Source organism: Aquila chrysaetos, chromosome 23, assembly GCF_900496995.4.
Source record: "Aquila chrysaetos chrysaetos chromosome 23, bAquChr1.4, whole genome shotgun sequence".
Taxonomy (NCBI): Eukaryota; Metazoa; Chordata; class Aves; order Accipitriformes; family Accipitridae; genus Aquila; species Aquila chrysaetos.
In genome coordinates, this window is record NC_044026.1 from 12,569,920 (window position 1) to 12,591,382 (window position 21,463).

A 21,463-nucleotide genomic window follows, 5' to 3' on the forward strand; every position below is an offset into this window, starting at 1 on the left:
TAATGCAAAAGCACTTAGATTCAATTAGGCCAAACTATAGGAAATCATTAAGAGCTCAAAGATTTCTAAATGAGATCTAGCTGAAGGGTGAAATGCACATTTTCACGTAGCGGGCACAGCAGCTGCCAGGGGAGGTCTGGCGGGGCTATTCCAGCTCCCTGCTACTAACTCCCTTCTGACAGGAGGCAAAGAACTTTAGCCGGCTTGAGGCATTATGTAAGCTGAAAAATAGGGTTAGAATGAAATTACAATTACAAAGTGCTAATTGAAGGACAGGCGCAGTGACTGCTAGAGCTAATTAGAAAGGGACAGGATGCCTGCGTACCAGTCTGTCACTCAGGATGGGATTTGCCCCAGTTCAGGTTCTTCGCATCACTTGATTTCCACTCAGAGCAGCTACTGTCAGGTGGAGAGGTTGTTTGCCTAATACAGTTTCCCATCTTGGCATTTTAACTTAAAAGACTTAAGGGAGAGGAGGGCTTACCAACATGCAGTATTCTTCCCTGACAGATTATTCAGATTAAAACACTGTTTTATTGCAATTTAGTGCCAGGTGAATGAGAAATGCCCTCCAATTGTACATAGCTGCATCAGAGCTTGAATGCTTCTAAGACAAAAGAAAGACAAAGCAGGCAGCAATTGAAGAATATTAACAATTAAATAATTATTTTGTCTGTATCCAGTATGGAAAATTAAGCTTCCCTTCCTTTTTATATACTTTTAGTAGATATTAATTCTGTTCTATATAGTGTAATATACTTTGAACAACAAAATTAAAAGCACTGCAAAACTCATTGTTACCTTTCTAAAGCTCTTTATGCTTTTATTTGTCTTATAATGTGGATACCGTAAAATATAATCATATGCTATTATAGATGATTTATTCATATTTGTACAGTTCTTTAAAAAGGTAGGAAATGGCTGTGTTATCATTGCAATTTTTGGCTATTTTTACTATTCTTCTGCATTTGTCAGTTTAGCACGGAGTAGAGCAGACAAAGCCACTTGCTAAGTAACAACATCCCTCTCTACTAACAGCAGGAAATGGAAGGAAAGCTTGCATTAGAGGGCTAGCTACCGAGGAGAAAATAAATCACAGCACAACTTCACCCATTATTATTTAGTTTGAAATAAAACTAAAATCCTTTACCATTTCTGGGCTTCAGTAATATGTATACTTACGTAAGTATTATGTATACTGAGGTATGCACAAAACTGAAGCGTGCTACTGCCTGAGAATGAGACCTATAAAAATCAATGCATAATGACACTGACTTGGAAGGAGGTAAAAGGGGGAGGAATTTCACCCACTGGCATCATTAACTCTGAGTTTTCCAGTTCAGCAATATGAAAAGTGTTAGACAGAACAGGAACATACTAAAGGCTTGTTAACCATTTACACAATTTCTACCAACTCATTTTCTTCCAGGTATCACAGGTCTATGTAATTTTTTTTAGTGTGTTACCCATAATTATAATTGATTTCCATCCCCCCTTTTATAAATCATGTTTACAAAAATAAGGAACTGACTTTTATCCTCTTGTTGAAATTATGGGATTTAGAGAGCTTGTAAAAGGGGTGCAAGGTATACGTAAGAGGAATGACAGAATGACATTGATACATTTGCTAATGCAGTTTTTATTTCCATTGGTACTTGTAAACATCAAACATTTATAAATTATTAAATCAATATTGTAAAGGAAAAATGCTGTGCAGCTCAAGGAAAAATGGGAACAGCTCCTTCTATCAGAGGCTGATTTAACGTAGCACCGGTCTATTGCAGCTCTCCCCAGGAAAAGAACTGAATATAATGATGTAATGATACCAGAGACATGAGCAGAATAAATTTTCTAGATATGTATCTTTAACAGCACCTAGGAGCCCAAGCTATAGACCAAACTATGAGTAGATTAGGAGCTACATAGAGTTTGAAGACTGTTGCTTATCCAAACAATTAGGAAATATATATGCTAGAGGGGATAAAGCAAGGCTATTAGACTCGAATAGACCTTTATATGGAATGCCTTGTAAGACAAGCATTTGTAAGATACAGGGTTTTGACTATATTAGGCCAAAAAGAGGTGACAAAGGAACAGGCAAGAGAGGGATGGTGGAAGGAACAAATGCTGCTTCTTGCAGAGGAGAGGGACCTTGCCTGCGTGTGGCTTCATGCCTGAGCACTGGGGAGAGTTGGCTCTAAGGGCACAGGCTCTTCTGAGTGTTTCTTCAAAGGATTTTAGGAGTCTCTCTAAAAGAATGAAAGGAAAGGAATTTTTTCTTTAGCAAGTTTCTCTTAGGAAATTAAATAATGGTAGAAATTCAAGCATCATCAGATTATCTCAGCATAATTAGCTGCCTTGAGACCTTCAGAATTTATTTGGTTGCCTATCATAATTTCCAGAAAGACAGGAGAAACACCAGGCTTACTTAAGCCAAGTCAAGTGATGCCAAGTAAAGGAAATGTTAGGCAGAAGTGTAATTATGAACTGGATCATATTACTCTAAATATACATTGATTAAAAATATGTAAAGTTAGAACAGGGGATCAAAACAGGCCAACAAAATAAAACAAAAATACAGGTAAATATGGTTGCTAATGTCCTCATGTTTGTAACAATTATAGATTTCCTTTTTGTCCTATCAGAGAAACAAACAAAGAAAACTAGTTGTCTTAATCATTTAATCACCACATTTATGAGCTAGGATTTTAAAACTCATAGTTTTTCTCACAAGCTGGACAATAACTTGAATTATTGGATGGCACGGGAGGATTTGGCTGTAAACACCAAGTAGTTTGTGGAGGTGAGGGAATGACAATTTTCTGAACCTAGTTCCTTTGTATCCTGTAGCAATCTCTTGCCAATCTCTTTTGCTATAATTTTAATGCTACTCTGTGTACTCCAAACAGTGGGCTCAGTATCTGTAGCAAGATCTTGGAGCATCATACCGGTGAAGTGTTTTCTGGTTTGATCTTTAATGAGATGAAGCTTTCAACCTTTGACGAGGTTTTAATGAGTTACCCCTAGATGGCACTCTGTAAGGATACAACGAAAACCACCACAGTAAATCTTCATCCAACTCAGCTTTATGCGTTTTGCTAACCAATTACACCAAACTTGTTGTAAAATTAGGATGAAATTACAATTTCCTTCTTCGGCAGCAATAAGAGATAAAGAGAAGGGAAAAAAAATAGTTTTCCCAGTGCTTTGCACACCAAGTTGGGTTGGAAAGTTCTGCTTCCAAGGTCAGTTGGGAATAATCTTTGCTCCTCATCACATGATCACTGATCACTCCTTTCTTTTTTTAATCTTTGTTTATTTACAGATGATCCCTTCTGAATAATATCTTGGCGCTGGCATAACTGCAACATGTATTGCTGAGCTGTGTTTTTCCTGCTGCAATCCCACAAGCTGGAGGGAAAGCAACTCACTAACAAAAGTTTCCTGTCACTATTGTATGTCCTCTTTTCTTTGGAAAGATAGTATTAATAGAGAGGGATGCTTGATTTCTTGTTTCTGACACTTCACCAGCCCCAGGAGGTTTTTTTCCCAGTGGTGAAGGTGTTACATTTCTATGAATCCCCTCTCCTTCATTTTTCTATCATCCTCTGAATGCCTAGCTCTCAAGCAGCACACCAAACCAACGTATTTCCAGCCTAGAGGATTAAAAGAGGATGTGTATTTTTCCATTCAACCTGAATTTTGAGCATAACCTCGAGGACTATGTGCGGGACTGCAAGTGCATCCTCATGCACGCTTGGCTGTATCTCCTGGTACCCAAGGACATACCCCGAGTACGCCGGACAGGCGGGCTGCAGCGGTGCGGTGCTGGCACAGCGCACTCGCTACTGCCTCCAAACCCCTCGCTCAGAAAAGCGTAGTCTGCAAGATCCCTTCATAGCCCAGAAAATGCAGCTCGCTCATGATTAAAAGTATGTAGCCAGACATGGCGTGTAAACAGCAAGATCTCCAGAAATCTAGACTTTCTAGGCTCAGTTTCATTTGCAGGTTCTGTAAAAACAATCTGAACGGTTATGTCCAATGGCTACTCTATCTTTTATGCAATATAGGACACAGCAATTGAGAATAAAAGGAAGGAAACAAAGCCTACCTTTTCTAGGAAAAATCTAAACAAATCCTTATTTGCAAATAACTTCACCCAATGGTATTCTGGGGGCTAGAAAGGAACACAACAGAACAGAAAGCAACAACTGTGACAATTGTTTGCCATAATCTTGCAAAAAAGGTGTTAGAAGGAGAATCTCATTACAAAAAGGTAAAAGGTGGACATAAGATTGATTTTTTGGAGTTCAGTTCACTGTCAACATAGCATGGGAGTTTCGCCAAAAACAAAACGAAACCCACTGGCTCAAGACCTGGGCAGGATCTCTCGGACTCCAGAGAGCTGACCCACGTGTCTGCGACCGGGTTCATGATGACAAGGTGCCTCACTCCTGGCCCTCTGACCAGAAGTCCACATTGCCCAGAGGACTGCAGGCTATTGTGGGCTATTCTGGGATGGATTTTTCATAGTTGTTTGCATCCGGCAAGGACAAGTCTTTCTAGTTTCCTAATTGCTAAGTATCTTTTAAACGCTTTTCCACTAGCAGCTCCTGACACTGGGAACTACTAGGAATCATCAAAAGCTTTTGTCAAAATGGGGAGAAGGAGGACAATAAAAGACAATATGGTTAAACATATACATAGTTATACAAGCAAGGCCCTTGAAATCAAACAAATCAAAAAAAAACCCACACGAACAATACTGTAATTGTATAATCCCCCCCAGATGTAAAACTGGCCCTCAGCTGTTCAAGTCAGTAAACAGGCTCTCAAGATCAAGTCACTGAAAGCAAAGACTAGTGCAGTTATATGTTTAAAAGAATTGAAATATGCTTAAATAATGGATGTTCCATCTTGTGTACTGCACTCGATCAGCATATTTTTCCTCTTTATCACTTGCAGAAAGCCTGACTGCTGTCTCTTGAGAGGCAAATAATTTAGACTGCATCTAGAAGAGCTGAGATCTAAGATAAATAGCTGTCATTAGTGTGATAGAGCCTGAGACAGCATGGCACATAAGAGTCGGGGAGCTTCTTGATCACAGTCTGATTATTAGTTTGGAGACTCATTCTATCTGTGTTAGCGTAAGAACAAATTTCTATAAATATGTGGTAGAAAGGGTGTAATTTGTTCTTCATATAATACCTGTTTTATGCTCTAGTGGAGCCAACTGAGTCACTGAAGTATCAATGCACTGTTACAGTGCTGTTTTTAAAAAGTATTTCCACAGAATCTGAAATTGTGTGTGCCTGTAATTATTTTATCATCAAAATTTGTAAGTGACTATTAATACCCTGCTTCTTGCAAACTGCAGCTGAAAACCAAGAGCTATTCTTTGAATTGCTAAAGTAAGGTGCTCTCAAAAATTCAGGCTGGAGAGGTTTCAGGCTGGACTTTTCCAAAACAGTGAAAAGATTTTCCCCGAGTTCCTCTGCATCTCAGTTGCTTCTTGGTCAAATGGGAAGGACACCATCTCCCCACCCCACAGAACAATGTGACAGTGAATTCACTCAGTCTCCTGAATCACCTGTATCAAGGAACACACGCGGAGTCGCGGAGAACGCGTACATCATGCGAGCTGAGCTGGGATAATGACCAGTAAACAAGGCAAGAGGCCTCCCACAGAACAGCACGCTGACAAGAAGGAAATAGCTGCTCGAGAAGTCACTCCATCCCCCCTGGGCACAGAGTGATACACCAGGACCAGTGGCGAAAAAACCAATGTTTTTAAGGCTTGCATCACGTTGCAGATTCACAAAGGGCGCAAGCCAGTGTTTAACACCTGCAAAAGTGTGCACCCCTAGTATATCTTTACTTTTGAGACAGTGATTTTGTAACGTTACCGAAGTACCATTAACAATTTGGTTAACATTACTGAAAACCTTTGTCTTATTCACACAGACAAGACAAAACAAAAACTGCAGTCTTCTTGAACAACAAAGAAGATTAGCCTGATTAATACAAACTTTAGCTTTTCAGCTGTGTTTATCCTGCAAGTCCGAAAATGAGCATTATCCCCAGTTAGAACGATGCTCATGGCTTTGCAGTGAAAAAGCTGTGCGCTGTCTTGTGCTGCTCTCTCAGTATTAATATAAGTATATGAAGACTGTGGATACTTCTAAAGAAAAATGTGATAAAACACATTGAAATTTATTTAGCCACTTCCCAGCCCTTATCTATATGCTTTCCCATGGTGAGTGACTAAGGGTCCCTATTCTGTCTTGCATCAAGGATTAATGAAAATTACGTTTTGCAAAGAAGAGGAGGAGAACAGCAACTATGAGCGACACTACAACAGGAGACAACTATTATGTATAGCTCTGTCCCATTATTTGTGACATTAGAGATCCTGACCCAACCACCTCCATCTCGTTTTCATTGACAAGGGACTCGGTACTAAAAGCACACAAAACACACCATTTCTTCTATTGCTTTTGCTGATTAATGGCATGCAAAGGAGTACCCTTATTAGATTTTCTTACAAATGGCTGTATTGAACTGTAGGGAGGGAAATATTCACATGGAAAACTTAGCATAATGCTTAATGCTGCCTGTGCTCTCCCAATGAGCTTCAGAGAGAATAAGGCACTTTGTGGTGCCACAGATGCCAATGTTCAAAGTACAAATATAAAATAAGCTTTATCTACAGGGAGATGCAGGAAGTTCCTAACTCTATGTGGAATCTGCAGGTTTGTTTTTTTTTTTAAATTTAGCTAGAAAGGCTTTTGGTGCCTTTCAAAGGAGAAGAGTGAGTGTACGGTAACACCCTTTCTTCCTGGAGTTACTTACTTGATCTACAGAGAGCTCAAGTTCAAATGTCCTCCTCCCAACACTCATATCCCAGGAGTGCATCCCAGCCAGTGAGATATGCTCGTGTGAAGTTCTCTCAAACTCTTTTGCTAAAGCTTATTTAAAATTTCATTGGATAAAATGGAGAATCAGAGCTAGAGCAATGCAGAAGCCTGCACACTGCATCTGCAGGAGGCATGTGGGCTCTCTTTTCTGAAGACAAGGAACTTTATTCATTCCATATGAAGTAAAAAAAACCCCAAAGTTCAAAAGATGGCAGTGAGAGTGTTATCATGAAAGGATAGCCTCCTGCACACTGATGAGTTTTGCAATGTAGGTTAGAAATGTTGGTTCAGCTTCTTGACTGATCATCTTCAGACTGCCTCATAAGGAAAGTCAGAGGAGGGATCGACCACCAGTGCTGCTGCTTCTCAGGTTTCCAGCATATAAAAAAGCCAGTATGACAAATGCTCCATCTCTGGTAGAAAGCATTTTTTCTTTTCCTTTTGTTGGACCACACTTCCTTTGCTTTCCTGGCATGTGCTGAAAGACCTAGACTGCCCTTCTACTTCAGGTCCTGGATCTCTCCCTGATTTCATCTAACATCTGCAGCATTTCTATGCCTCAGTTTCTCCATGTAAAACACTGCCTTCAGCTATCAGTAGCTGCAAAATAAGAAGAAAAGAATGAGGATACAGGAAGTTGGGAGAGTTGGCAGAGATGTATTTCTGGAAATTTTATTTCAAAGCATTATTAAAAAACTTGCCAATCTCTCCAACTCATTGGTAGCCCAAAGGAATACTCTGAAAAAGGGAGGTATTTACATATGGAATATAAACTGTGAGGCCAGTTGGGAGGAGGTATCATTGTGTATTCTTAGCTAATGACAAAGAAGGAAGGGAGAAAGAAAACACTGCTGATGATAGACTTGGCAAACAATTAGCTATAATGACACTTAGAATAGTTATATTGTTTGCAGTGGCCTAGGTACATTTTCTTCTGCTGGAACTAGAACCATTTTTTTTAAATTCACCATTACTCCACTAGGAAGCAGGTGGGGTTTGTAAGACTGGGAAAGCTAATTTTGGAAGAAAGAACTGTGAGTCTTTGGCATGAAGCCAGCTACAGTTTGGAAAACAGAGGCTGAATTATGGAGGAAGTGGGGTTTTCTGCTGTTATTTTTTTCATTTAATCTCCACTGTGTAGAGCTGGATCAGGGCAGCTACCACTCAAAAATGTCCCTGAAAAGATGAACAGGACTGTATATGCTCTTTTGCATGTTGATGTCAGCTTCTCCTGCTAAGTTTCCACTTTGCAGCTGCATCATAAAATTTCACACTGGGTTAAATTTTGGCATGATTCAGAGGAAGATGAACCAGGAATTAATGAAAAGGAAGATGCAGCAATATGATAATGGGAAGCTAATGCTGCTGCTGTTTCAAAACTGAGGTGGGAGAAAGAAGAGGAAAGGAAATACTACCAGCAAAAGGCATTTGCTGCTCTTCATTTCTTCATAGACCTATTCCTTGGAACTGCAGTTCCCCAGAGAGGTCAGTTGATCCCTCCTTATTGTTGTCAACAAGACCAGTTGCTTCAGTGATTTCTTGACAGTCTAGATATCAAAAAATGTGTGAGGTTGTTGAATACCAACTGCTACGTGGAACCAAGTTTTGCTTATAAAGTGAATTAAATGATAATGCCAGATTCAAAGGCTGAATACAGAAGAATTTGTATATCTGTAAATTGGGCCCATCCATAACAAATGTTAGTAGAGCAGATCACTAGACTGTTCACCTCTGTTAAGCTCAGTCTAGCTACATCTCTGCTATAGCTAGATAGTATAAAAAAAGTTCTTCTAAAAAAACCCCCAACAGTGCTTCCCTTGGCAATATACATTCATTACAGCGCTTGCACAGAACTCTGACTGTGTGTCCCTTCGCTCTTTACTTGTTCTCCAAGGAGTTAGGATTAGTGTTAACATGACATCTCAGCTAGCTCAGCTGCTAGTCCCTTACTACAGGTTCTACGCTGCAGCTGCGATGAGACTGCACGTCTTATTAAGCACTGGCCTTGTGACGCATGCTAGGAAAGTCGCAACTTCTGTATTTATGAAACAAAGAACAATATCATTATCTTGTCCTAGAGTTCTCTCATACCAAGATTTTGCTGTACAAGATTCTAACTGCTATTTCCTCCCTCCATCACTCTTCCAAAGCCTTACCTAACAGGCCACTAAAGTGATTTGTATAAAGACTTGTTAAGAGCCGTTCCCTTGCTATGATTTTCCCTTCAGGGCTGTGGAGTGCAATAGCTTTCTGTAAAAGAATAGCAAATTAATCATGATTATTTTTCAATGCATCCTCACTCCTCATGCAAGCCATCATTATTTATCATGTAGGCCCTACAGTCGCCAGTGGTGACAAATGCAAAGACAGTGAAGCCATCACCTAATTTTGAGGCCTGTTTACCTCTTCAGCTCAACGAAAAAATTACCTGGCTGTAAATAGAGGGTTTTTTCATTTTATACATAGGACAAGCAGTTGTAGCTGAATTACAACAAAGCCTCAGAGAGGATACTAGGTTAGACTCAAGCATGGGACATTTGTTCCCGCTAATGATGTTATAACACATACGTATATAGTAATACAAGGTAACACGTGAACATTTCTGCATACCCAGTGCTGAAGCAAGAGTGTGTGCACAACTCGTGGTTTTCATCACAGTCTTAAATACTCAGGCTGTGTTCAGGTTATTACAAACCACTCTGTACATGGTCATGTGAACTCTGTACAGTGGCTGGTTGCTTTTTTTCCCCAGCAGAATGTCTCTGTTATCTTCAGCATTCTTAAGGGTGTTTCCTGATTAAGAAATCTAACATTGGGAGCTGTAGCTTCCCGATAACTTCAGCATGCTCCAGGGTCACTGGCAGGTCACATATACATTTTACATAGCCACAGCTTACTAGCAAAGTTTATGTCTCTAAAATGCTTTTTGCAGCACCTTTTATTAATATACATTTAATTATGGCAATGCCAATGGTGATGTCTTCAAGTTACAGAGTCCAGAGGCAGCCGTAAGTACATAGTGTGACCACAGATGTAGGGGCCCTTCAAGATCTCCCTCGAAGAGATGTGGGGGAGAGAGTCGGTCTCCCGGTCTGTCTCTCCACTGCCCGCTCTCTGAAAAGAGGTGCACCGGAGAGGAAACTGAAGCCACCCCTCATGTCACGGACTTGCCATGTCCCACCGCTACGTCCCAAGTCACCCCCTGCAGCTCCACCTCTAGCTCAGCCACATCACGTGGCTCCACAAATGCCAGCCTCCACCGTGTGACCGGAGGCCCCTTCCTTTGCCACCAGAGAGCCAGCACAGTCTTGCATTCACCCAACAGAGAGATCAGCAACTGTCTTGTACGCAGACCGCTCTCGTGTGAGGGTGGCTTAGCGTGGGGCAGGGTGTTGTGCCATAGCCGACTGTCTTCCCTCTGCTACAGCAGAGATCTGAACTGCTTGTGGGTCAGCTCCTGAACAGCTGCAATCTGCAGCACAGATTTTTATGTTTTATAACCAAGATCTGTCACAGTTTTTAGGTCTGTAAGGGGCTAGACAGGTTCAATGCACCCACTACATCCAACTGCAAGATACCTGAATGAGAGACAAGGACACAAGCAACTCGCTAATCTTCTTTCTCTCGAGCTCCTGCTTCCAGTTTGATCGCTTCTTCCAGTCATATGGAAACAAGATGAAACTTTGGAAGACTCAAGTGGTGTTGAAGAGAGAAGCAGGGCAGGAGCACTGCCCAGAGGAGACGTGATGGGAAGTGCCCTGGAATGGGGAGATGAAGAAAAGGAGCTCTGCTCAGCTTCCTTTCTCCTTTCCATGAGGCTTCAAGAACCTCCCTCAAGATTTACCTCTATTGGGCTTAGCTATCCTTAACAGGAAAAGTGAAGGACACGCTTCAGTCATTAGGTCACACAATCCAGCTTCCTGGCAATAAAATAACGGAAAAGGATCTGAGTGAAGGTACCAGTCAACACATGGATGTGTTTTCTTCCTTAAAGCCAGGAAGTCCAAAGTCTGTTTTTTCCTAATACCTTGCTCTTGTGATTTTAAGTATCTCGGCACCTTCAGAAACACTGGGAGGATATTTTTTAATTCCACTTGGCAGATTACAAATTTTATTGTAAAATTCAACAATTAAAATGGAAGGTTTCTTTTTGTTAGCTAGTGTTTATTGAGTATAATTTCTGATTTGCCCCTGTTCATTCAACTCTGACACAGCTGTGTCTTTTGGTCAATATACACTTTCTAGTAGCTAATCAACTTTTTTTACTTACTAAGTTCAGACTTTATCAAGACTGGTTTTAATACGGTTATTTTCAGGAAAAAAAGAGTGTAAACATTTCAACAAATATTTTTACACCAAAACCAAATGCTCCAAAATCAAATCCAAATTCATCTCAGCCATCCTGGGCACCATGAAATATTAATTACTTGGTCGTCATTAGTCTCATTTTCATCTGGACTATGCATCTCTGCCCCATGTGTCCTGGTGCTTTTACTCAGCCTAGAAGGCCTTTTGAGGTTATGTAGCTCTCCAGTACAGTCACAGATGGGAGGGCTGCAAGTACCAGTGCAAACAGAACGCTCAGTGGTGCACTGGTTATGTAACAGAACTACAGAGAAATCACGAATATTTGCAGATCTTTCACTTACACCTCTCTCTTCTCAGTATTGTGGAGTTATGAATTAGAGCAGCATAAATCTGGAGGGGTTCTGTTTGAAAAAAAGCTTCACTGAAGTCAGAAGAAAACACACAGAAATTCAGGTTTTAAAAGAGGAAACTTCCAGGAGGAGACATATTCCTCTAAACAAAGCCCAAGATAAGATTTCCTGTATCTGCAAATAAGTAGGAGTAGGAAATAACCTTTTACCAGAAGAAAACCCATTCTTAATGAAAAACCTCCTCTAGGTAATCTTGTAAAGTCAGATCAGGTTTACTTTAATAAGGCATAAAAAGTCTTTTTCAAAGTCAATAGCATCTTGTTGAATAGGACCTACTAGGAGCCTTCATTGATGCCTACTGGCAGTTGGCAATATGATGCAAGGTGAAGGAATTCATAGCAACCATGGGAACTTTTAAAACCATGTCGGCTTTCTCAGATATGACAAGGTATGCTTGCAGAAAAATTAGAGGAACAAACCTCTAACTCAATTATCCCTACTGACCCCTGCAGTCAAAACCAAGCCTATCAGAGGATCTTCAAAAAGAAAAAACACCAACCCAATCTTGGAGTTTTACCTGTTCATTTAATTCTAAGAGACCAACCCCTCTGGATCACGGGGAAAACCTAGATGCATCATGCCTGCGACATTACTCACATGAGGAGGAAAAAGTCTCCTGTCTGAAGGATCTTTACGGAGTACTTAAATAAGTAAGAACAGATGTTATTTTAAAAAACAAGCAAGCAACTTCAGGGTGTGGTACATGTAAACAAGGGGGGGAAAATGACAGTTATGACAAACAGGAGATGGGTATGAATCACTGAAAGTTATGTGATGGAAATGCAGATGGCATAAGCAAGAATTCAAAGCTTCCAGAAGAGGGAAGCAAAGAATAATTATCAACATCTTAAGATTTCAAAGTAATTCATCAACATTTGTCTCTCCTGTACTGTTTTTGAAGCAATCAAACCATATCAAGAACAACTGGAGTGACCCTCTCCTTAAAAGTCATGATGGTAGCTGAGATCAGCTGTGGCTTCTTCTTAAAACAGCTGCTAGTTTTCATCCCTGAGCTGAGCAAAGCCTGAGGAAATTCTTGGTTATGAGATTCATTATCTTAACAGTCTGGGTAGTTAATTTATAACCACTGCTCTGCATAAGGGCTGGCTGTTAGTTCCACTCCACGCAACTTTGTGCGGAGTCTAGAGTAGATGTGACACACTGTTTGCATAATTCAAAAATTTCTGTATATATTTTTCATCTTAAACCTCAGCTCTTGGAATCATGTGATTAAGGGAGAATCTCTAGGTTTTTTCTTAATTACAATTCTTCATTCTCATGGTTTCAGAGAAACAGCTGAAAGCAGGAACCATGAATGCTAAGTACAGAATCCAGTAAGACAAAACACATGATTCTAAGCCACTACCATAGTTTTTTTGGTAATCCAATACTTATTTGATGATCAGAATGAAGCTTGTCCTGAGCAGCCTGCTCTGGCTGACCTTGATTCAGCAGGGGGGGTTGGACTCGGTGATTTCACGAGATGCCTTCTAACCTCAATGATTCTGTGATTCTGTGTTTGCAATGTCAGACACTTCATTTTGATTTTAAAGGGGTTCATCTTATAAACAGTAGAGAGACCTATTGTTTTCTGTTGCTATGTGCTGATCATTTCCCAAACACTTCCCCCATGCGCGAGTGCACGCACGCACACTCTCCCTCACATACAAACACACACACAGATGGTCCTTCGCTCTTACCCAGTCTACAGGAATAATGACTTGGGTATAATAAAAAGCACAACTGGAATTTCTTTTAAATGCCTGTGTCAGAATGACAATTGTGAGCCAATATGAAGATGGAATTTCATTAACTGTGTTAATTCAGTGATAAATGTGAGAAGTATGAATGTGCCAGTCTCAGAATTCTCTCAAAAGCAGTTCATTATGCACTTCTGATCAATGTCACGTTTCCACCAAGGAGGCAGTGAGACCTGAGAAATAAGCCTTGAAACGCAAGCCCACCATCTCCCACTTCCACAATGATCATGCCTCTCTGTGGATCTGTGAGCAGCACGGTATTTCAGAAGACTCTAAGGACACTGGCATACACTTTAACTCACCACTTTCCCAAGCAGCCATGTGTTGACATGTGTTGAATAGATAACCCATAGAGCCTGAGCATTGCAAACCTGAAACACAGTAAGAGATCAGTTGATTCAATTGCACTGTGCACTCTATTGAAAAGTTAAATCATACAGTACAACTTGCATTTAAAGTAAGTAATCATACCTTGCCATTTTTCAAAAGATCTCTTTCATGGTGTCTATTAAGCTGCTGAAGCCACTGGCTTTAGAGCTGTAATGAAAATGTAAACAGTGGTCTGCCATGTACCACTAGTTTTAGGGCAACTCTTTCCAGCATTTTCTTTCTGCTCTGAGCACTGTAGGATTAAGAATAGTAGGCCACTTGCCTTTTATTGGTCAGATTGCATGTATTTTACCAGGAAGACTCAGATTTATTTTTTTTTTAATGATAATAGCATGGAGAATTGTTTTGAATGCAAATATCTCTATAAAGCACACTTGAGATTGTAATGTACTTATGGAGGACGGTAGAAAGGAAATCTTGTTCATATACAATTAAAAAAAAAGTTTTCTTTCATTAAAAGATGTTACAGTACATTCAACTGACTGCCCAGCAAAGAAATCCTGCAGGAGAACACTAGGTCCAATTACAAAAAACCTGGAGTTCAGAATCCCTAGGTATCATACTAAATGCCAAGTGCCAAGACAATATTTTAAGAGCATATAATACATTAATTGAAGTTGTTTCCACCTTCTTTTCATAGCAATCCTAGGCTATCACAAAACTTGTCCAGTAGGTACCCTGCTTTCTATTCGTAAAACAGCGGAGTGTCAAGGACACGCTAATGAAGAATTGCTCTGCCAGAACCACAAGCCTCCAGAATGAATGGCTTGCAGGGAGGGCTGAGCAGTAGTTGAGAAGCTGTGAGAAACATTTTGCACTTGCTGATCATCTTTAACGAATGTATTTTACCCCTTGTCCCATTCAAAACCAAGGTTACTATTTCAAATTCTCAAGTTCCACTAAACAACACACAGAAGGAAAGGTCACAACCTGAGACCAAATGTCAGCATCTTTCAGCATTTTCACTAGCAGTTGTCTTTATCTGAAAAGCTACCCAAACTGTTTAAGTATACCTTATTACTCTGCTTTCTTCCTTAACTAGTTAGCAACTGGCATCCATGCTGTTTTCATAGAATCATAGAATCATTTATGTTGGAAAAGACCTTTAAGATCATCGAGTCCAACTGTTAACCTAGCACTGCCAAGTCCACCACTAAACCGTGTCCCTAAGCACCCCATCTACATGTCTTAAATACCTCCAGGGATGGCGACTCAACCACTTCCCTGGGCAGACTGTTCCAATGCCTGACAACCCTTTCAGGAAAGAAATTGTTCCTGATATCCAACCTAAATCTCCCCTGCCGCAACTTGAGGCCGTTTCCTCTCGTCCTATCTCCAGCCACCTGACAGGAGGGACCAGCACCCACCTCACTACAACCCCCCCTCAGGTAGTTGTAGGGAGCGATGAGGTCTCCCCTCAGCCTCCTCTTCTCCAGACCAACCAGCCCCAGCTCCCTCAGCCGCTCCTCATCAGACTTGTGCTCCAGGCCCCTCTCCAGCTCGGTTGCCCTTCTCTGGACACGCTCCAGCACCTCCATGTCTGTCCTGTGGTGAGGGGCCCAAAACCGAACACAGGACTCGAGGTGCGGCCTCACCAGTGCCCAGTACAGGGGACGATCACCTCCCTGCTCCTGCTGGCCACACCATTTCTGATACAGGCCAGGGTGCTGTTGGCCTTCTTGGCCACCTGGGCACACTGCTGGCTCATACTCAGCCGGCTGTCGACCAGCACCCCCAGGTCTTTCTCTGCCGGGCAGCTTTCCAGCCCCTCTTCCCCAAGCCTGTAGCGCTGCGTGGGGTTGTTGTGACCCAAGTGCAGGACGCGGCACTTGGCCTTGTTGAACCTCGTACAATTGGCCTCGTCCCATCGACCCAGCCTGTCCAGATCCCTCTGTAGAGCCTGCCTACCCTCGAGCAGACCAACCCTCCCTCCCAACTTGCAATTCTCTAGAATGAATTTCCTGCACAGAAAGTAAAATTAAATCTAAAACAAGGTGGCTACATTCTAATTGTGAAAACCTCTTTTTCGGGGCAGGAAGGAAACGGGATGATCTCCAGACATCTGTGTGAGTCATAGCAAGCTAACGAAAGACAGATGGGCATCCTTATTCAGCACAACTTTTTTAACTTCTTTGGTGTAACTATTCTCTTAGCTTTTTCTGTAATTACATTGACATGAGGTGAAAAAAGCAACAGGTCCCAGGATGCTTGATTTAGATTTGCCTGATTTGTACAATTGTAACAGACAAATATTTCAGGATTTCATAGGTTAGGACCAGATAAAGACAGAGACTTACCTAAACCCATGTTTAGGAATCCATTTCCTTGAAACACATTTTAAGAACATTATCTTGAGGAGGGGACTAGAAAAGCTTGGAGTCAGTGCTGTTAGTACTGAAAATCTGCTAAAAACTTGTCTGTCATTGTAGCTTCAAAATACATTTTTAGTACTGTGTTTCACTAGCCTCAACAATATCAACCCACCAGAAAGCTATGCATGCATGGAAAAGCTGGAGGCCCAGCAATAAGGTTTAAATATTATGATTTTCCATGAACTGAAAAAGGATCTGACCAATTCCACTGCAGTGGAAATGGGCTGCTATTGCCTAACCCCGCCTCAAGCACCAAGTTTTTGGCTTGCTAATGCCACCAAGAAGCTAGGCTGTTACTTAATATCCTATTATCTAAGAGCAGCATTTTTGTATTCTGCCCAGTGTGCTGCATGCTCCTCCCGGAAACACAAAACTAGCTCAGCTCCAGTTTGAGAGAAGAAAGGCTGTATCGTACAACCAAGAGTCCATTGGGCAACAGATCCCCTTCCTTCAGTGTCAAGTCCATATCTGGACACAGATGTTTATGACTTTCTTCTAAACCCGTGAGGGGAAGGGGAAGGGCAGAAAACTGTGATTTGTTCACGCTCTCAGGTGGTGATAAATTGATTTTGTTATCTAGGTGATGTCTGGGAAGAACAAAAATAGAAAGCCTCTGCACTGCAGCTATGCTGGTCTTCAGCACTCCTCAGAGAGGGGCTACTTGCAGCACAGCTAAGGAGTTAAATGGTCAGGATGCTTTCCAAACCATAGCTGCTGTAGAAGCTAGAGCTTCGCCATACATAAATACTGCAGCAGGGAAAGAAAGACTACCTTCGCCTTGGCAAGACCTTCTGGCCTAGGCTTATTTATTTGGACTTCGCTGAGTGTACAGTCTTAAACGGATGGTCCGTGAATTCCAGTTATCTGGTCTTTTTTAGCCTCTATGAATAAATAAATCATAACCCAGGAAAAGATTAGCAGCTGTTCTCGCTGCTGCTAAGTCAGAATCCAGTCAACCAGTGTAGTACTCCAGGTTTCTGCTAGTTAAAAGCCTCTCAAAGACCTTCACTGATAAAAAATTAAAGTCTCATAGTTGCATAAAGGAGCAAATCTCCTTCCAAGGAATAATAACATAAGCAGTAGTGCTTGGCATTGTGCCATTCAGCGGACATTTAGTCAGTACAAGCTAGGACTCTGGGAATATTCACTCTTGACTGAGGTTTTGAGGTTCTGCTCTGAAGTCTTCCACAAAATCCAGAGCACGCAGAAATCCTGTGAGAAGTGAGGTCCTCCACGCCATCGGGAGAACTTGTACTCCAAAGCTGCTCTATTGCTGAGCGAAGCTCTCTGGAGGAAGGGAAGAAAGTCCGATCTTTGTTCGGCTAGGAAGTTCAGACCCCTCCACAGACGCAGCTGGGGGCTGTGCGCTGCCCAGCACCCTGCCCCACACAGCTGCATCTGGCCTAAGCAGGCAGCCATGATCTGCCAGGGCGTGTAGCAGAACAGAAAATACCGATGACTAACACTCACCACTCACACCCTTGCATTACTTCGAGTTTGACTTATACAAGACTTCCTTTTTCTGATGTTTTGTCTTGCCATACTCTCACTCACTTCCAGAGGGTAATTTTTCTGACACGTTGATTTTTCTTATTTAGCATTTGATCCTTGACAAAAGTCAGTGTTTGGTCCCCAGCAGGCAGTTGGGAGGACAGCTGAAGTGCTGTCTTAGCCATCACAGATGTGCTGGTTACACCACACAAAAGCCACTTTGTGTCATGACTAGTTTCAGATCCTCCCTATTTCTTATGCAGAGTCCAGCCTTGTTCCCTTATACACAGAGAATTAAATCCTGTGCCTGTATTTCCTTCTGGCTTTTCCACTGGGACACAAACTTACTCAGAACAAGCAGACAAGCTCAGGAGGCAACACAAAGACATCACCAATGGCACTTGCCACCTACCCTGCAGGGCCCCTTTGCATTTCACTGCATGACTGTGCCTGGCACTGAAGGACCACAGGAGCCAATCTTCTTCCCAGAACTGCACCCTCAGTCAAGGGCCCTCTTTTTTTATCCCTTTCCCAAGGAAAGTTTCCTGCTGGGACAAACTCTGCACTGTGCTCTCCTGCCAGTGCTGAATTTTTAGCTTTCTGTGTTTTTCTGCATGTTCTGGCTTTGGTAGGAGAAGCAGCACCTCTGTCAGGTGTGTGAGTATCTCTACAAATCTGTGTTATCTACAACGCTCCTGACTGCTGAAGGATATACCTCTCTTCACAAGTGCAGCAGGTGGTGTTACAGACTTTTATGTGGCCTTTGCACCACTGTAGCCACATACATGTAAATGCCTGATAATCGTAAGACAAAACTCGGAGGAGGTAAAGGGAAAGTACGATTGCCTGCCCTATTCATAGGCTCATTATTCTCTAAGTGAAACTAATGTACACGCAGGTGTTCTGTTCCCAGGAAGCCATACTCATTATGAAACACGATTCAAATATGAGTAATTGTATCCAACTGGGGGCAAAACAAGGCTACAAAGAGAAAATAAACCCCAAATACATAGATCCTACTGAAACAAACACTTCACTTCTAGTTTAATTCTGATGGGTCAGCTGTCTTGCAGCTTCTGCTGCTATGAGTAAATCAGGCATGCATCTCCCTTCACTGACAGATTACTGCTTTCAGAAATAAAATTTCTTGCTTTGGTTACAGCTCACTATTCACATGCTTCTTTGAAAGCCAATCGCATTCTGGGCTGCATGAAAGAAGTGTGGGCAGCAGGTCGAGGGAGGTGATTCTCCCCCTCTACTCCGCTCTCATGAGATCCCACCTGCAGTACTGTGTTCAGCTCTGGAGTACTCAGCGCAAGAAAGACATGGACCTGCTCAACTGGGTCCAGAGGAGGGCCATGAAGATGATCAGAGGGCTGGAACACCTCTCCTGTGAAGAAAGGCTGAGAGAGTTGGGGTCGTTCAGCCTGGAGACAAGAAGGCTCCAGGGAGACCTTATAGCGGCCTTCCAGTACCTAAAGGGGTACTGCAGGAAAGATGGGGAGGGACTCTATCAGGGAGTGTAGTGATAGGACAAGGGGTAACGGTTTTAACCTGAAAAAGGGTAGATTTAGATTAGATATTAGGAAGAAATTCTTTACTGTGAGGGTGGTGAGACACTGGAACAGGTTGCCCAGAGAGGTTGTGGATGCCCCACATCCTTGGAAGTGTTCAAAGCCAGGTTGGATGGGGCTTTGAGCAACCTGGTCTAGTGGAAGGGGTCCCTGCCCATGGCCGGAGGGCTGGAACTAGATGATCTTTAAGGTCCCTTCCAACCCAAACCCTTCTGTGATTCTATATTTTATGAAAGTGACATCAGGTATGTCAAAAGGCACTCTTTATGGCTGCCTTTGCAATTACAAAGCAAGTCTCTTAGATACTACTTTCACCTTACTTGAGTAGATGAACTCCTTACATAAAGGAGTTATGCATGCATAACTCCATAAAAAGTATACATACATGTCTTCAATATTTGGCCATCTGTGACTATATTTACCTCAAAGGACAAACATACTGCACAGCAGGACCAAAGCATGTTTTGATTCCCAGTCACCCTGATTATGGGACCTCCTGAAAAATCCTGCAACTATCTCCCATGCCTAACTTTCCAGGAGAAATGTGTATGTGGGTCTTCACCTGACTTAATACTGGAATGGTATGAAGTGGTACATCTGAAGCCAAGGAGTGGGAATCACTCCCAGGCTCCCCTGGTGGAAAAACAGCTTGGGAGACTGTTGATGGAAATCTCTTCATCTGTTTGAGAAGAAACTTCCACAAGTAAAGTGGATTTAAGGAGTCATTCCCATTGCTCATCAAGAAGTATATATTTTCATAACAATTCAGCTATGTTTCTGTCGTGCAGAATCTCTGCGTATCTCTGCTTTCCCAAACACAGACAGCAAGACTAACAAGATGTAGTCTTGTAATTTGAACTTGAGAAATTAATACTGCTTTTTCCAGGAACACTAGAAGAAAAGCCCTTGCACTCCATCTATTACATATTAAACAGTAAGGGAGAAAAGTGCTGAAGAACCTTAAGGCAGTCCTCTCTGCCAGTGCCTTCTCTGGACTGGTTTCAGTTTCAGTCCTGTTGCCATTGCTCTAAGTTTCCTCAGATTGTAGCTCCATAACATAGCTCCACTGCCAGTGGTCACTTCTGGATCCCCATTTCTAAACAAAACAAAAGCTTGCCTTGGTTTTTCCAGACGAGCTATCAGCGTGCCTTCTCAATCCAAAACAAGGGCTGGCTTCCTTCCCCAGTCCCTCAAGGACCAAGTGCCATGCCCAAATCTCTTTCAGAGCCTTCTTCCAACCTTCCTTTAATTCAAATAAAAGCTGGCGTTGAATTTTTTTCCTGATCTTCCTCATGACAGCAGAGGCCAACTCACAGCCAACAGCAACAACCTTCCCTCAGCCCTATCCTCCTCTGCGACGTATTTAAGCAACCAGTCAGCTGCTCTGAACAACTGCACAACGTCAAAAGCAAAGCAAATACTTTAAATTCTATGCTAAGCCTATACAATTAGAGAAGTATAATCGACATAAAAAGTCACGCCGAAGATGACTGTTTGCATATGTGCTAGAGAAAGCAAAATCAAAATTATAGATATTCTAGCACAGAATTTATAAGAGATACAGAAACAAACCAACCAAGCACTATGGGACTGGCCTTAGAGCTAAAGATCTGAACATTTTTTTTGTCTTTAAACCAAACGTTTTGTAACCAACTGTTATTTGGGACTAGCTTTGTTAGTAAGATCCACAACAATTTAAGAACAAAGGTGCAATGGCCTGGAATTGCCTCATTTTTTTCTACAGTTTCTTTTTCGTACTGCATTTAGTCAAAAGATTACAAGTCCAGTGCAAAAAAAAAAATCAAAATTTTCAGCTTCAGTTGTTTGCAGCACAAACTATGCTGACCTTTTCCAGACAATTACATAAACCAGCAATGATAAGCAGTAGGGATCCCTATTAAAATACAACCCACGGCTTTTGTATGTGTGCATGCCTTCTTTTTGGCCCACAGTTATTGGCTACACTGAAAAAGATTTTATGAAGAAAAACAACAGATATGATAAATTCCAACAGAAATCAGCTTCCAGATATGAACAGCAAGCATAACCACAGCTGAATCCAGCATTTGCTTAATTCACCAGGGATGGTCTAAGGCATCTTTTATCCTTTATACTCAACTCAAACTAGGCATGCTAGTAAAACCCCATTAATCTGTTTCATGAGTCATAGGCATCTTTGTTCTGTGCACTTTGCTGATGGTTTCCTTTATCTGGGGGTGGAGAATGTGCTTTGTATAAAGT

The 21,463-nt window shown here is 41.8% G+C and overlaps 2 long non-coding RNA genes across 2 annotated transcripts in view; one reads left to right on the top strand and one right to left on the bottom strand.

Moving 5' to 3' along the window:
* Positions 1 to 5,371, top strand: part of LOC115334669 — a 22,238-nt gene extending 16,867 nt beyond the window's left edge. The window contains exon 6 of the long non-coding RNA XR_003921207.1: positions 3,326 to 5,371. This is a non-coding gene — a long non-coding RNA (uncharacterized LOC115334669). The remainder of the gene's footprint in view (positions 1 to 3,325) is intronic.
* The window catches only part of LOC115334670, a 26,856-nt gene continuing 7,057 nt past the window's right edge, over positions 1,665 to 21,463 (bottom strand). The window contains exons 2-5 of the long non-coding RNA XR_003921210.1: positions 13,698 to 13,766; positions 6,853 to 7,517; positions 4,112 to 4,177; positions 1,665 to 2,249 (exon numbers count right to left, since the gene is read on the bottom strand). This is a non-coding gene — a long non-coding RNA (uncharacterized LOC115334670). The remainder of the gene's footprint in view (positions 2,250 to 4,111; positions 4,178 to 6,852; positions 7,518 to 13,697; positions 13,767 to 21,463) is intronic.